The sequence below is a fragment of the Styela clava genome, chromosome 10 (genome assembly GCF_964204865.1).
Source record: "Styela clava chromosome 10, kaStyClav1.hap1.2, whole genome shotgun sequence".
Taxonomy (NCBI): Eukaryota; Metazoa; Chordata; class Ascidiacea; order Stolidobranchia; family Styelidae; genus Styela; species Styela clava.
In genome coordinates, this window is record NC_135259.1 from 18,486,962 (window position 1) to 18,501,952 (window position 14,991).

The 14,991-nt window shown below is 36.7% G+C and overlaps 11 non-coding genes across 11 annotated transcripts; 4 read left to right on the forward strand and 7 right to left on the reverse strand.

Moving 5' to 3' along the window:
- Positions 1 to 2,759: 2,759 nt before the first annotated feature.
- On the reverse strand, positions 2,760 to 2,851 carry Trnan-guu (transfer RNA asparagine (anticodon GUU)). Its single transcript is given in 2 exon segments — positions 2,760 to 2,795; positions 2,814 to 2,851. It is a non-coding gene; the product is annotated as a tRNA-Asn (tRNA).
- A 1,038-nt stretch (positions 2,852 to 3,889) lies between these two features.
- Positions 3,890 to 3,963, reverse strand: Trnai-aau (transfer RNA isoleucine (anticodon AAU)). Its single transcript has one exon. It is a non-coding gene; the product is annotated as a tRNA-Ile (tRNA).
- A 1,575-nt stretch (positions 3,964 to 5,538) lies between these two features.
- Trnai-aau (transfer RNA isoleucine (anticodon AAU)) lies at positions 5,539 to 5,612 on the reverse strand. Its single transcript has one exon. It is a non-coding gene; the product is annotated as a tRNA-Ile (tRNA).
- A 1,020-nt stretch (positions 5,613 to 6,632) lies between these two features.
- On the forward strand, positions 6,633 to 6,704 carry Trnae-uuc (transfer RNA glutamic acid (anticodon UUC)). Its single transcript has one exon. It is a non-coding gene; the product is annotated as a tRNA-Glu (tRNA).
- A 533-nt stretch (positions 6,705 to 7,237) lies between these two features.
- Positions 7,238 to 7,311, reverse strand: Trnai-aau (transfer RNA isoleucine (anticodon AAU)). The gene has a single exon. It is a non-coding gene; the product is annotated as a tRNA-Ile (tRNA).
- Positions 7,312 to 9,448: 2,137 nt separating this feature from the next.
- On the reverse strand, positions 9,449 to 9,540 carry Trnan-guu (transfer RNA asparagine (anticodon GUU)). Its single transcript is given in 2 exon segments — positions 9,449 to 9,484; positions 9,503 to 9,540. It is a non-coding gene; the product is annotated as a tRNA-Asn (tRNA).
- A 1,227-nt stretch (positions 9,541 to 10,767) lies between these two features.
- Positions 10,768 to 10,839, forward strand: Trnae-uuc (transfer RNA glutamic acid (anticodon UUC)). Its single transcript has one exon. It is a non-coding gene; the product is annotated as a tRNA-Glu (tRNA).
- A 503-nt stretch (positions 10,840 to 11,342) lies between these two features.
- Positions 11,343 to 11,414, forward strand: Trnae-uuc (transfer RNA glutamic acid (anticodon UUC)). The gene has a single exon. It is a non-coding gene; the product is annotated as a tRNA-Glu (tRNA).
- An 815-nt stretch (positions 11,415 to 12,229) lies between these two features.
- Trnan-guu (transfer RNA asparagine (anticodon GUU)) lies at positions 12,230 to 12,321 on the reverse strand. The gene is given in 2 exon segments: positions 12,230 to 12,265; positions 12,284 to 12,321. It is a non-coding gene; the product is annotated as a tRNA-Asn (tRNA).
- A 1,548-nt stretch (positions 12,322 to 13,869) lies between these two features.
- On the reverse strand, positions 13,870 to 13,961 carry Trnan-guu (transfer RNA asparagine (anticodon GUU)). Its single transcript is given in 2 exon segments — positions 13,870 to 13,905; positions 13,924 to 13,961. It is a non-coding gene; the product is annotated as a tRNA-Asn (tRNA).
- A 653-nt stretch (positions 13,962 to 14,614) lies between these two features.
- Positions 14,615 to 14,686, forward strand: Trnae-uuc (transfer RNA glutamic acid (anticodon UUC)). The gene has a single exon. It is a non-coding gene; the product is annotated as a tRNA-Glu (tRNA).
- Positions 14,687 to 14,991: the final 305 nt, after the last annotated feature.

A 14,991-nucleotide genomic window follows, 5' to 3' on the forward strand; every position in this document is an offset into this window, starting at 1 on the left:
TCATTTAACAGTAATTCATTTTTAAAATAGATATTAGCTTATGAATTCATATCTCAGATGGTCTAGGGGTTAGGATTCCTGGCTTTTACCCATTCCGCCCGAATTCGATTCCCGGTCCGGAACATTTTTATCCAGCAAAGATCCTGTAAGTGTTCGTTTCGAAAAGCCAGAATATAAATGATGGTAGCTTCACTCTACAGTCTATATACATATAGCGACTTAAGAATATGGTAGCAGAATAAACAAATTAGCTGCTTACAGAAGGCAGAAATACATAAAGTGTTTTAAATACTGACGTTGGCAACTACATAAATATTAATTCAGTAGTGCTAAAATAAGTTAACAATTGTTAACGAAGTGAAGTTAACGAACTATTTCTCAAAAATACTGGATTTCTCCCAAGGGAACACAACAAGAGAGAGAGAAAAAAATTACAATCTTCTAATTTTGTAAAAATACAGTATAGAACAAGTCAACGTCCCTGGGTGAGCTCGAACCACCAACCTTTCGGTAACCGTCACAATGTGAGATTACAGTCGAACGCGCTGACCAATTGCGCCACAGAGACGGACGGGAGTTAGGACATGTTAAGTTGCAATATAATACAATTGAGCTTTCAATTCTATTTTTTAATCTGTAACATAGGTTTGTAGTGACACCCAGACGGCCCGGGTTCGATTCTCGGTCTTGGAACGTTTTTGTCGAGCAAATTTCTGTCAGTTTTTCTTGCGAAATGCTAGGAAGGGAATGATGGAAGCTTTACACCACAGTCTATATACATAAAGCGACTATTGAGAATATGGTAGCGAAATAAATGAATTAGCTACTTACAGAATGCAGAATACATAAAGCGTTTTAAACTACTAGGATATTAATTCAGTGGTGCTAACATAAGCTAACACCAATTCATTTATAAAATATTTATGGTAGTAAAATAGGATAACACTAATTCATTTTTAAAATATTTATCAGCGTATAAATTCATATTCCAGATGGTCTCGGGGTTAGGATTCCTGGCTTTCACTCAGGCGGCCCGGGTTCGAGTTCCGGTCTGGGAACCTTTTCATTCAGCAAAGATCATGTCAGTGTTCGTTTCGAAAAGCCAAAAAGTAAAAAATGGAAGTTTCACCTTACAGTCTATATGCATGAAGCGACTAAAGAATATGGTAGCAAAATAAATAAATTAGCTGCTTATAGAAGGCTGAAATACATAAAGCGTTTTAAACTACATGGATATTAATTCAGTGGTACTAAAATAAGTTAACACCTATTCATTTTTAAAATATTTATCAGCGTGTGAATTCATATTCCAGATGGTCTAGGGGTTATGATTCCTGGCTTTCACCCAGACGACCCGGGTTCGATTCCCGGTCTGGTAACCTTTTTATCCAGCAAAGATCTGTCAGTGTTCGTTTCGAAACGCCAGAAAGTAAATGATGGAAGTTTCACCTTACGGTCTATATGCATAAAGCGACTAGAGAATATGGTTGCAAAATAAATAAATTAGCTGCTTACTGAAGGCAGAAATACATAAAGCGTTTAAAACTACATGAATATTAATTCAGGGGTACTGAAATAAGTTAACACTACTTTATTTTTAAAATATTTATCAGCCTATGAATTCATATTCCAGATCGTCTAGAGGCTAGGATTCCTGGCTCTCACCCAGGCTTCCCGGGTTCGATTCCCGGTCTGGGAACCATTTTTATCCAGCAAAGATCTGAAAGTTTTTGTTGCGAAACTCTAGGAAATGAATGATGGAAGCTTTACATTATAGTCTATATACATAGAGCAACTATTAAGAATATGGTAGCAAAATAAATGAATTAGCTACTTACTGAATTAGCTACTTCCGGTCTGGGAACCTTTTTGTCGAGCGAATATCTTTCAGTTTTTGTTGCGAAACGATAGGAAGTGAATAATGGAAGCTTTATACCACAGTCTTTGTACATAAATCTATATTAGTTCAGTGGTACTGAAATAAGTTAACACCAATTCATTTTTAAAATATTTATCAGCTTAATAATTCATATCTCCTTAACAAAAACGTTCCAGAATGTGATTAATGGGGTTTAACCTGATAATTTATCGATTTAACTGTTGTAGTTGTTAAGGAGGAGGATCGTAAAGATGCATGCAAATATGGGAATGTCACGAGTACAATAATATAACAGCACAACACTTTCACCTAACTTCAAGTCACGTGTCATTCTTTGAGATTAACGGTTAAATAGACACTGGCCAGTACGGGGATCTAACCCGCGACATCCGCTTTATTAGCACGACGCTCTAACCAAATGAGCTAACCGGCCATACGTTCTATTCAATATACTCAGCCAATTTCAATAAGACTCTTACAGTAATTGTCTTCAAGAAGGAAGTTGTGAAATGTTATTTTTTTAACTAAGAAAGTATTTTTTTCACACGAGTCAAAAGCGCTGATAGGAAAGTACTAAAATCGCCGTTGGGCTATTCCTTATGGAAAAGTGGAATTCGTCTAAGCATATAGAGTGGGGGAGAAGTTTTTCATTTGATATTTTTGTCACCATCTATTAATTGTGTGAAGAAACAGTAGAGGAACGCGATAGCATCTTTCAGTTACGAAGTACTAAATTCTGTCAGCGACATTTGTTTTTGTAGTATCTGTTTGACTCTAGGAAACAGAAATTAAAGATAGACTTGCTATTCCTTAATATTAAATGGATTTCATCCGAGGGAACACACAGATAGAAAGGATTCATTTTGTAAATAATAGACAGCGTCCCTGAGTGGGCTTGAACCACCAACCTTTCGGTACCCATCAGTGTAAGAGGTAACAGCCGAACGCGCTGACCGATTGCGCCACAGAGACCGACGCGGACTACGGTTTGTTAATTTGTTTTTATAAAAGATTCGAAATGTCCAATAATTTTTGGTAATCTGCATTAAATTAGTTTGGTTTTAAATAATTTTCTCAACACAACAAAACACATAATTTATACATCCAGGAAAGAAATACATGAAATATTTAAAATACTGACCTCGAAGACAGCGTGGATATAAGGTCAGTAGAGAGAGTAGGTCATTTCTGCCGATATCCCAGATGGACTAGGCTTTAAGATTTCAGGCTCTCACCCATGCGGCCCGGGTTCTAATCCCGGTCTGGAATATTCTTTATATCAAATATTTTAAATTTTTGACTTCTTTCAGAAGGATCATTAGTGAGGTTTTATATGTCAAATCATTGATTGTTACAGTTGTAAAAGCGACAGTGACTGGGTAGGTTGTTCGTGAAGAACCATGTGGCCATTACAGTGTGAGCTTTATAATAAAGTAATTTTGAATACCAATAGTTTTTCAGTGATATTTCCAACATAAAACAAAGACATCAGCTGTATACAGAAGACAGAAGTACATCAAGTATTTCAAATACTGACAAAGAAAACTACGCGGATATTACTTCAGTAGCGCTACATTGAGCTAACACCAATTTATTAGAATATACTTCTGCCAAGTAATCTTATTCCCAGATGGTCTAGGGGTTAGGATTCCTGGCTTTCACCCAGGCGGCCTGGCTTCGATTCCCGGTCTGGGAAACTTTTCTCCAAACAAAGATCAGGTCAGTTTTAGTTTTGAAACGTCAGAAACATAATGGTGAAGCTTTACACTTTAGGCTGTATTTCTAGAGTGACTAAAGAATATATTACCTTAACAAAAAACTTTCCAGAATGTGATTAATGGAGTTTAACCTGATAATTTATCGATTTAACTGTTGTAGTTGTTAAGGAGAATGATCGTAAAGATGCATGCAAATATGGGAATGTCACGAGTACAATAATATAACAGCACAACACTTTCACCTAACTTCAAGTCACGTGTCATTCTTTGAGATTAACGGTTAAATAGACACTGGCCAGTACGGGGATCTAACCCGCGACATCCGCGTTATTAGCACGACGCTCTAACCAACTGAGCTAACCGGCCATACGTTCGTTTGAATATACTCAGCCAATTTCATTAAGACTCTTACAGTAATTGTCTTCAAGAAGGAATTTGTGAAATGTTATTTTTTTAACTAAGAAAGTACTTTTTTCACACGAGTCAAAAGCGCTCATAGGAAAGTACTAAAATCGCCGTTGGGCTATTCCTTATGGAAAAGTGGAATTCGTCTAAGCATATAGAGTGAGGGAGAAGTTTTTCATTCGATATTTTAGTCACCATCGAATAATTGTGTGAAGAAACAGTAGAGGAACGAGATAGCATCTTTCAGTTACGAAGTACTAAATTCTGTCAGCGACATTTGCTTTTGTAGTATCTGTTTGACTCTAGGAAACGGAAAAAAGATAGACTTGCTATTCCTTAATATTAAATGGATTTCATCCGAGGGAACACACAGATAGAAAGGATTCATTTTGTAAATAATAGACAGCGTCCCTGGGTGGGTTTGAACCGCCAACCTTTCGGTACCCATCAGTATAATGATAAACAGCCAAACGCATTTACCGATTGCGCCACAGAGACCGACACGGACTACGGTTTGTTAATTTGTTTTTATAAAAGATTCAAAATGTCCAATATTTTTTGGTAATCTGCATTAAATTGGTTTGGTTTTAAATGATTTTCTCAACACAACAAAACACATAATTTATATATTTAAGACAGAAATACATGAAGTATTTAAAATACTGACCTCGAAGACAGCATGGATATTAGTTCAGTAGAGAGAGTAGGTCACTTCTGCCGATATCCCAGATGGACTAGGCGTTAAGATTTCAGGCTCTCACCCATGCGGCCCGGGTTCTAATCCCGTTCTGGGGAACTCTTTATATCAAATATTTTAAATTTTTGATTTCTTTCAGAAGGATCATTAGTGAGGTTTTATATGTCAAATCATTGATTGTTACAGTTGTAAAAGCGAAAGTGACTGGGTAGGTTGTTCGTGAAGAACCATGTGGCCATTACAGTGTCAGCTTTATATTAAATTAAATTTGAATACCAATAATTTTTCAGTGATATTTCCAACATAAAACAAAGACATCAGCTGTATACAGAAGACAGAAGTACATCAAGTATTTCAAATACTGACAAAGAAAACTACGCGAATATTACTTCAGTAGCGCTACATTGAGTTAACACCAATTTATTAGATAATACTTCTGCCAAAGTAATCGTATTCCCAGATGGTCTAGGAGTTAGGATTCCTGGCTTTCGCCCAGGCGGCCCGGGTTCGATTCCCGGTCTGGGAAATTTTTCTTCAAACAAAGATCAGGTCAGTTTTAGTTTTGAAACGTCAGAAAGATAATGGTGAAGCTTTACACTTTAGGCTGTATTTCTCAAGTGACTAAAGAATATATTACCCTAACAAAAACTTTCCAGAATGTGATTAGTGGGGTTTAACCTGATAATTTATCGATTTAACTGTTGTAGTTGTTAAGGAGGATGATCGTAAAGATGCATGCAAATATGGGAATGTCACGAGTACAATAATGTAACATCACAACGCTTTCACCTAACTTCAAGTCACGTGTCATTCTTTAAGATTAACGGTTAAATAGACACTGGCCAGTACGGGGATCTAACCCGCGACATCCGCGTTATTAGCACGACGCTCTTACCAACTGAGCTAACCGGCCATATGTTCTATTGAATATACTCAGCCAATTTCATTGAGACATTTCATATGATATTTTAGTCACCATCTATTAATTGTGTGAAGAAAGAGTAGAGGAACGAGATAGCATCTTTCAGTTACGAAGTACTAAATTCTGTCAGCGACATTTGTTTTTGTTGTATCTGTTTGACTCTAGGAAACAGAAATTAAAGATAGACTTGCTATTCCTTAATATTAAATGGATTTCATCCGATGGAACACACAGATAGAAAGGATTCATTTTGTAAATAATAAACAGCGTCCCTGGGTGGGCTTGAACCACCAACCTTTTGGTACCCATCAGTATAAGAGGTAACAGCCGAACGCGCTGACCGATTGCACCACGGAGACCGACACGGACTATGGTTTGTTAATTTGTTTTTATAAAAGATTCGAAATGTCCAATATTTTTTGGTAATCTGCATTAAATTACATTGGTTTTAAATGATTTTCTCAACACAACAAAACACATATTTTATACATTTAAGAAAGAATTACATGAAGTATTTAAAATTCTGAACTCGAAGACAGCATGGATATTTGTTCAGTGGAGAGAGTAGGTCATTTCTGCCGATATCCCAGATGGACTAGGCGTTAAGATTTCAGGCTCTCACCCATGCGGCCCGGGTTCTATTCCCGGTTTGGGAAACTCTTTATACCAAATATTTTAAATTTTTGATTTCTTTCAGAAGGATCATTAGTGAGGTTTTATATGTCAAATCATTGATTGTTACAGTTGTAAAAGCGACAGTGACTGGGTAGGTTGTTCGAGAAGAACCATGTGGCCATTACAGTGTCAGCTTTATAATATATTAATTTTGGATAGAAATAGTTTTTCAGTGATATTTCCAACATAAAACAAAGACATCAGCTGTATACAGAAGACAGAAGTACATGAAGTATTTCAAATACTGACGAAGAAAACTACGCGGATATTACTTCAGTAGCGCTACATTGAGGTAACACCAATTTATTAGATAATACTTCTGCCAAAGTAATCGTATCCCAGATGGTCTAGGGGTTAGGATTCCTGGCTTTCACCCAGGCGGCCCGGGTTCGATTCCCGGTCTGGGAAACTTTTCTTCAAACAAAGATCAGGTCAGTTTTAGTTTTGAAACGTCAGAAAGATAATGACGAAGCTTTATACTTTAGGCTGTATTTCTCGACTGACTAAAGAATATATTACCTTAACAAAAACTTTCCAGAATGTGATTAGTGGGGTTTAACCTGATAATTTATCGATTTAACTGTTGTAGTTGTTAAGGAGGATGATCGTAAAGATGCATGCAAATATGGGAATGTCACGAGTACAATAATGTAACAGCACAACACTTTCACCTAACTTCAAGTCACGTGTCATTCTTTGAGTATTGCTATATTTCTCGAGTGACTAAAGAATATATTACATTAACAAAAACTTTCAAGAATGTGATTAGTGGGGTTTAACCTGATAATTTATCGATTTAACTGTTGTAGTTGTTAAGGAGGATGATCGTAAAGATGCATGCAAATATGAGAATGTCACGAGTACAGTAATGTAACAGCACAACACTTTCACCTAACTTCAAGTCACGTGTCATTCTTCGAGATTAACGGTTAAAAAGACACTGGCCAGTACGGGGATCGAACCCGCGACATTCGCGTTATTAGCACGACGCTCTAACCAACTGAGCTAACCGGCCATATGTTCTATTGAATATACTCAGCTTATTTCATTGAGACATTTCATATGATATTTTAGTCACCATCTATTAATTGTGTGAAGGAAGAGTAGAGGAACGAGATAGCATCTTTCAGTTACGAAGTACTAAATTCTGTCAGCGACATTTGTTTTTGTTGTATCTGTTTGACTCTAGGAAACAGAAATCAAAGATAGACTTGCTATTCCTTAATATTAAATGGATTTCATCCGAGGGAACACACAGATAGAAAGGATTCATTTTGTAAATAATAGACAGCGTCCCTGGGTGGGCTTGAAGCACCAACCTTTCGGTACCCATCAGTATAAGAGGTAACAGCCGAACGCGCTGACCGATTGCACCACAGAGACCGACACGGACTATGGTTTGTTAATTTGTTTTTATAAAAGATTCGAAATGTCCAATATTTTTTGGTAATCTGCATTAAATTACATTGGTTTTAAATGATTTTCTCAACACAACAAAACACATAATTTATACATTTAAGAAAGAATTACAGGAAGTATTTAAAATTCTTAACTCGAAGACAGCATGGATATTTGTTCAGTGGAGAGAGTAGGTCATTTCTGCCGATATCCCAGATGGACTAGGCGTTAAGATTTCAGGCTCTCACCCATGCGGCCCGGGTTCTATTCCCGGTTTGGGAAACTCTTTATACCAAATATTTTAAATTTTTGATTTCTTTCAGAAGGATCATTAGTGAGGTTTTATATGTCAAATCATTGATTGTTACAGTTGTAAAAGCGACAGTGACTGGGTAGGTTGTTCGCGAAGAATCATGTGGCCATTACAGTGTCAGGTTTATAATAAATTAATTTTGGATAGAAATAGTTTTTCAGTGATATTTCCAACATGAAACAAAGACATCAGCTGTATACAGAAGACAGAAGTACATGAAGTATTTCAAATACTGACGAAGAAAACTACGCGGATATTACTTCAGTAGCGCTACATTGAGGTAACACCAATTTATTAGATAATACTTGTGCCAAAGTAATCGTGTTCCCAGATGGTCTAGGGGTTAGGATTCCTGGCCTTTACCCAGGCGGCCCGGGTTCGATTCCCGGGCTGGGAAACTTTTCTTCAAACAAAGATCAGGTCAGTTTTAGTTTTGAAACCTCAGAAAGATAATGGTGAAGCTTTACACTTTAGGCTGTATTTCTCGAGTGACTAAAGAATATATTACCTTAACAAAAACTTTCCAGAATGTGATTAGTGGGGTTTAACCTGATAATTTATCGATTTAACTGTTGTAGTTGTTAAGGAGGATGATCGTAAAGATGCATGCAAATATGGGAATGTCACGAGTACAATAATGTGACAGCACAACACTTTCACCTAACTTCAAGTCACGTGTCATTCTTTGAGTATTGCTGTATTTCTCGAGTGACTAAAGAATATATTACATTAACAAAAACTTTCCAGAATGTGATTAGTGGGGTTTAACCTGATAATTTATCGATTTAACTGTTGTAGTTGTTAAGGAGGATGATCGTAAAGATGCATGGAAATATGGGAATGTCACGAGTACAGTAATGTAACAGCACAACACTTTCACCTAACTTCAAGTCACGTGTCATTCTTTGAGATTAACGGTTAAAAAGACACAGGCCAGTACGGGGATCGAACCCGCGACATTCCGCGACGCTCTAACAAACTGAGCTAACCGGCCATATGTTCTATTGAATATACTCAGCCAATTTCATTGAGACTCTTACAGTAATTGTCTTCAAGAAGGAAGTTGTGGAATGTTATTTTTTAAACTGAGAAAGTACTTTTTTCACACGAGTCAAAAGCGCTAATAGGAAAGTACTAAAATAGCCGTTGGGCTGATCCTTATAGAAAAGTGGAATCCGTCTAAGCATATAGAGTGAGGGAGAAGTTTTTCATTTGCTATTTTAGTCACCATCGATTAATTGTGTGAAGAAAGAGTAGAAGAACGAGATAGCATCTTTCAGTTACGAAGTACTAAATTCTGTCAGCAACGTTTGTTTTTGTAGTATCTGTTTTACTCTAGGAAACAGAAATTATTGATAGACTTGCTTTTCCTTAATATTAAATGGAGTTCATCCGATGGAACACACAGATAGAAAGGATTCATTTTGTAAATAATAGACAGCGTCCCTGGGTGGGCTTGAACCACCAACCTTTCGGTACCCATCAGTTTAAGAGGGAACAGCCGAACGCGCTGACCGATTGCGCCACAGAGACCAACACGGACTATGGTTTGTTATTTTGTTTTTATGAAAGATTCGAAATGTCCAATATTTTTTGGTATCTGCATTAAAATACTTTGGTTTTAAATGAATTTCTCAACACAACAAAACACATAATTTATATATTTAAGAAAGAAATACATGAAATATTAAAAATACTGACCTCGAAGACAGCGTGGATATTAGGTCAGTAGAGAGAGTAGGTCATTTCTGCCGATATCCCAGATGGACTAGGCGTTAGGATTTCAGGCTCTCACCCATGCGGCCCGGGTTCTAATCCCGGTCTGGGAAACTCTTTATACCAAAAATTTTTAATTTTTGATTTCTTTCTGAAGGATCATTAGTGAGGTGTTATATGTCAAATCATTGATTGTTACAGTTGTAAAAGCGACAGTTACTGGGTAGGTTGTTTGTGAAGAACCATGTGGCCATTACAGTGTCAGCTTTATAATAAATTAATTTTGAATAGCAATAGTTTTTCAGTGATATTTCCAACATAAAACAAAGACATCAGCTGTATACAGAAGACAGAAGTACATGAAGTATTTCAAATACTGACAAAGAAAACTACGCGGATATTACTTCAGTAGCGCTACATTGAGGTAACACCAATTTATTAGATAATACTTCTGCCAGGGTAATCGTATTCCCAGATGGTCTAGGGGTTAGGATTCCTGTCTTTCACCCAGGCGGCCCGGGTTCGATTCCCGGTCTGGGAAACTTTTCTTCAAGCAAAGATCAGGTCAGTTTTTGTTTTGAAACCTCAGAAAGATAATGGTGAAGCTTTACACTTTAGGCTGTATTTCTAGAGTGACTAAAGAATATATTACCTTAAAAAAAACTTTCCAGAATGTGATTAATGGGGTTTAACCTGATAATTTATTGATTTAACTGTTATAGTTGTTAAGGAGGATGATCGTAAAGATGCATGCAAATATGGGAATGTCACGAGTACAATAATATAACAGCACAACACTTTCACCTAACTTCAAGTCACGTGTCATTCTTTGAGATTAACGGTTATAAACGGTTAATTTTGAATAGCAATAGTTTTTCAGTGATATTTCCAACATAAACCAAAGACATCAGCTGTATACAGAAGACAGAAGTACATGAAGTATTTCAAATACTGACAAAGAAAACTTCGCGGATATTACTCCAGTAGCGCTACATTGAGGTAACACCAATTTATTAGATAATACTTCTGCCAAAGTAATCCTATTCCCAGATGGTCTAGGGGTTAGGATTCCTGGCTTTCACCCAGGCGGCCCGGGTTCGATTCTCGGTCTGGGAAACTTTTCTTCAAGCAAAGATCCGGTCAGTTTTAGTTTTGAAACCTCAGAAAGATAATGGTGAAGCTTTACACTTTAGGCTGTATTTCTAGAGTGACTAAGGAATATATTACCTTAACAAAAACTTTCCAGAATGTGATTAATGGGGTTTAACCTGATATTTTATCGATTTAACTGTTGTAGTTTTTAAGGAGGATGATCGTAAAGATGCATGCAAATATGGGAATGTCACGAGTACAATAATATAACAGCACAACACTTTCACCTAACTTCAAGTCACGTGTTATTCTTTGAGATTAACGGTTATAAACGGTTAATTTTGAATAGCAATAGTTTTTCAGTGATATTTCCAACATAAAACAAAGACATCAGCTGTATACAGAAGACAGAAGTACATGAAGTATTTCAAATACTGACAAAGAAAACTTCGCGGATATTACTCCAGTAGCGCTACATTGAGGTAACACCAATTTATTAGATAATACTTCTGCCAAAGTAATCGTATTCCCAGATGGTCTAGGGGTTAGGATTCCTGGCTTTCACCCAGGCGGCCCGGGTTCGATTCCCGGTCTGGGAAACTTTTCTTCAAGCAAAGATCAGGTCAGTTTTAGTTTTGAAACCTCAGAAAGATAATGGTGAAGCTTTACACTTTAGGCTGTATTTCTAGAGTGACTAAAGAATATAATACCTTAACAAAAACTTTCCAGAATGTGATTAACCTGATAATTTATCGATTCAACTGTTGTAGTTGTTAAGGAGGATGATTGTAAAGATGCATGCAAATATGGGAATGTCACGAGTACAATAATATACCAGCACAACACTTTCACCTAACTTCAAGTCACGTGTCATTCTTTGAGATTAACGGTTAAAAAGACACTGGCCAGTACGGGGATCGAACCCGCGACATTCCGCGACGCTCTAACCAACTGAGCTAACCGGCCATATGTTCTATTGAATATACTCAGCCAATTTCATTGAGACTCTTACAGTAATTGTCTTCAAGAAGGAAGTTGTGGAATGTTATTTTTTTTAACTAAGAAAGTACTTTTTTCACACGAGTCAAATGCGCTAATAGGAAAGTACTAAAATCGCCGTTGGGCTGATCCTTATGGAAAAGTGGAATTCGTCTAAGCATATAGAGTGAGGGAGAAGTTTTTCATTTGCTATTTTAGTCACCATCGATTAATTGTGTGAAGAAAGTGTAGAAGAACGAGATAGCATCTTTCAGTTACGAAGTACTAAATTCTGTCAGCAACGTTTGTTTTTGTAGTATCTGTTTTACTCTAGGAAAGAGAAATTATTGATAGACTCGCTATTCCTTAATATTAAATGGATTTCATCCGATGGAACACACAGATAGAAAGGATTCATTTTGTAAATAATAGACAGCGTCCCTGGATGGGCTTGAACCACCAACCTTTCGGTACCCATCAATATAAGAGGTAACAGCCGAACGCGCTGACCGATTGCGCCACAGAGACCGACACGGACTATGGTTTGTTAATTTGTTTTTATAAAAGATTCGAAATATCCAATATTTTTTGGTAATCTGCATTAAATTACATTGGTTTTAAATGATTTTCTCAACACAACAAAACACATAATTTATATATTTAAGAAAGAAATACATGAAATATTAAAAATACTGACCTCGAAGACAGCGTGGATATTAGGTCAGTAGAGAGAGTAGGTCATTTCTGCCGATATCCCAGATGGACTAGGCGTTAGGATTTCAGGCTCTCATCCATGCGGCCTGGGTTCTAATCACGGTCTGGGAAACTCTTTATATCAAATATTTTAAATTTTTGATTTCTTTCAGGAGGATCATTAGTGAGGTTTTATATGTCAAATCATTGATTGTTACAGTTGTAAAAGCGACAGTGACTGGGTAGGTTGTTCGTGAAGAACCATGTGGCCATTACAGTGTCAGTTTTATAATAAATTAAATTTGAATACCAATAGTTTTTCAGTGATATTTCCAACATAAAACAAAGACATCAGATGTATACAGAAGACAGAAGTACATCAAGTATTTCAAATACTGACAAAGAAAACTACGCGGATATTACTTCAGTAGCGCTACATTGAGGTAACAACAATATATTAGAATATACTTCTGCCGAGTAATCGTATTCCCAGATGGTCTAGGGGTTAGGATTCCTGGCTTTCACCCCGGCGGCCCGGGTTCGATTCCCGGTCTGGGAAACTTTTCTCCAAACAAAGATCAGGTCAGTTTTAGTATTGAAACGTCAGAAAGATAATGGTGAAGTTATACACTTTAGGCTGTATTTCTCGAGTGACTAAAGAATATATTACCTTAACAAAAACTTTCAAGAATGTGATTAGTGGGGTTTAACCTGATAATTTATCGATTTAACTGTTGTAGTTGTTAAGGAGGATGATCGTAAAGATGCATGCAAATATGGGAATGTCACGAGTACAATAATATACCAGCACAACACTTTCACCTAACTTCAAGTCACGTGTCATTCTTTGAGATTAACGGTTTAAAAGACACTGGCCAGTACGGGGATCGAACTCGCGACATTCCGCGACGCTCTAACCAACTGAGCTAACCGGCCATATGTTCTATTGAATATACTCAGCCAATTTCATTGAGACTCTTACAGTAATTGTCTTCAAGAAGGAAGTTGTGGAATGTTATTTTTTTAACTAAGAAAGTACTTTTTTCATACGAGTCAAAAGCGCTAATAGGAAAGTACTAAAATCGCCGTTGGGCTGATCCTTATGGAAAAGTGGAATCCGTCTAAGCATATAGTGTGAGGGAGAAGTTTTTCATTTGCTATTTTAGTCACCATCGATTAATTGTGTGAAGAAAGAGTAGAAGAACGAGATAGCATCTTTCAGTTACGAAGTACTAAATTCTGTCAGCAACGTTTGTTTTTGTAGTATCTGTTTTACTCTAGGAAACAGAAATTATTGATAGACTTGCTATTCCTTAATATTAAATGGATTTCATCCGATGGAACACACAGATAGAAAGAATTCATTTTGAAAATAATAGACAGCGTCCCTGGGTGGGCTTGAACCACCAACCTTTCGGTACCCATCAGTTTAAGAGGTAACAGCCGAACGCGCTGACCGATTGCGCCACAGAGACCGACACGTACTACGGTTTGTTAATTTGTTTTTATAAAAGATTAAAAATGTCCAATATATTTTGGTAATCTGCATTAAATTACTTTTGTTTTAAATGATTTTCTCAACACAACAAAACACATAATTTATATATTTAAGAAAGAAATACATGAAATATTAAAAATACTGCCCTCGAATACAGCGTGGATATTAGGTCAGTAGAGAGAGTAGGTCATTTCTGCCGATATCCCAGATGGACTAGGCGTTAGGATTTCAGGCTCTCACCCATGCGGCCCGGGTTCTAATCACGGTCTGGGAAACTCTTTATATCAAATATTTTAAACTTTTAATTTCTTTCAGAAGGATCATTAGTGAGGTTTTATATGTCAAATCATTGATTGTTACAGTTGTAAAAGCGACAGTGGCTGGGTAGGTTGTTCGTGAAGAACCATGTGGCCATTACAGTGTCAGTTTTATAATAAATTAAATTTGAATACTAATAGTTTTTCAGTGATATTTCCAACATAAAACAAAGACATCAGATGTATACAGAAGACAGAAGTACATCAAGTATTTCAAATACTGACAAAGAAAACTACGCGGATATTACTTCAGTAGCGCTACATTGAGGTAACAACAATTTATTAGATAATACTTGTGCCAAAGTAATCGTATTCCCAGATGGTCTAGGGGTTAGGATTCCTGGCTTTCACCCAGGCGGCCCGGGTTCGATTCCCGGTCTGGGAAACTTTTCTTCAAACAAAGATCAGGTCAGTTTTAGTATTGAAACGTCAGAAAGATAATGGTGAAGCTTTACACTTTAGGCTGTATTTCTCGAGTGACTAAAGAATATATTACCTTAACCAAAACTTTCCAGAATGTGATTAGTGGGGTTTAACTTGATAATTTATCGATTTAACTGTTGTAGTTGTTAAGGAGGATGATCGTAAAGATGCATGCAAATATGGGAATGTCACGAGTACAATAATATAACAGCACAACACTTTCACCTAACTTCAAGTCACGTGTTATTCTTTGAGATTAACGGTTAT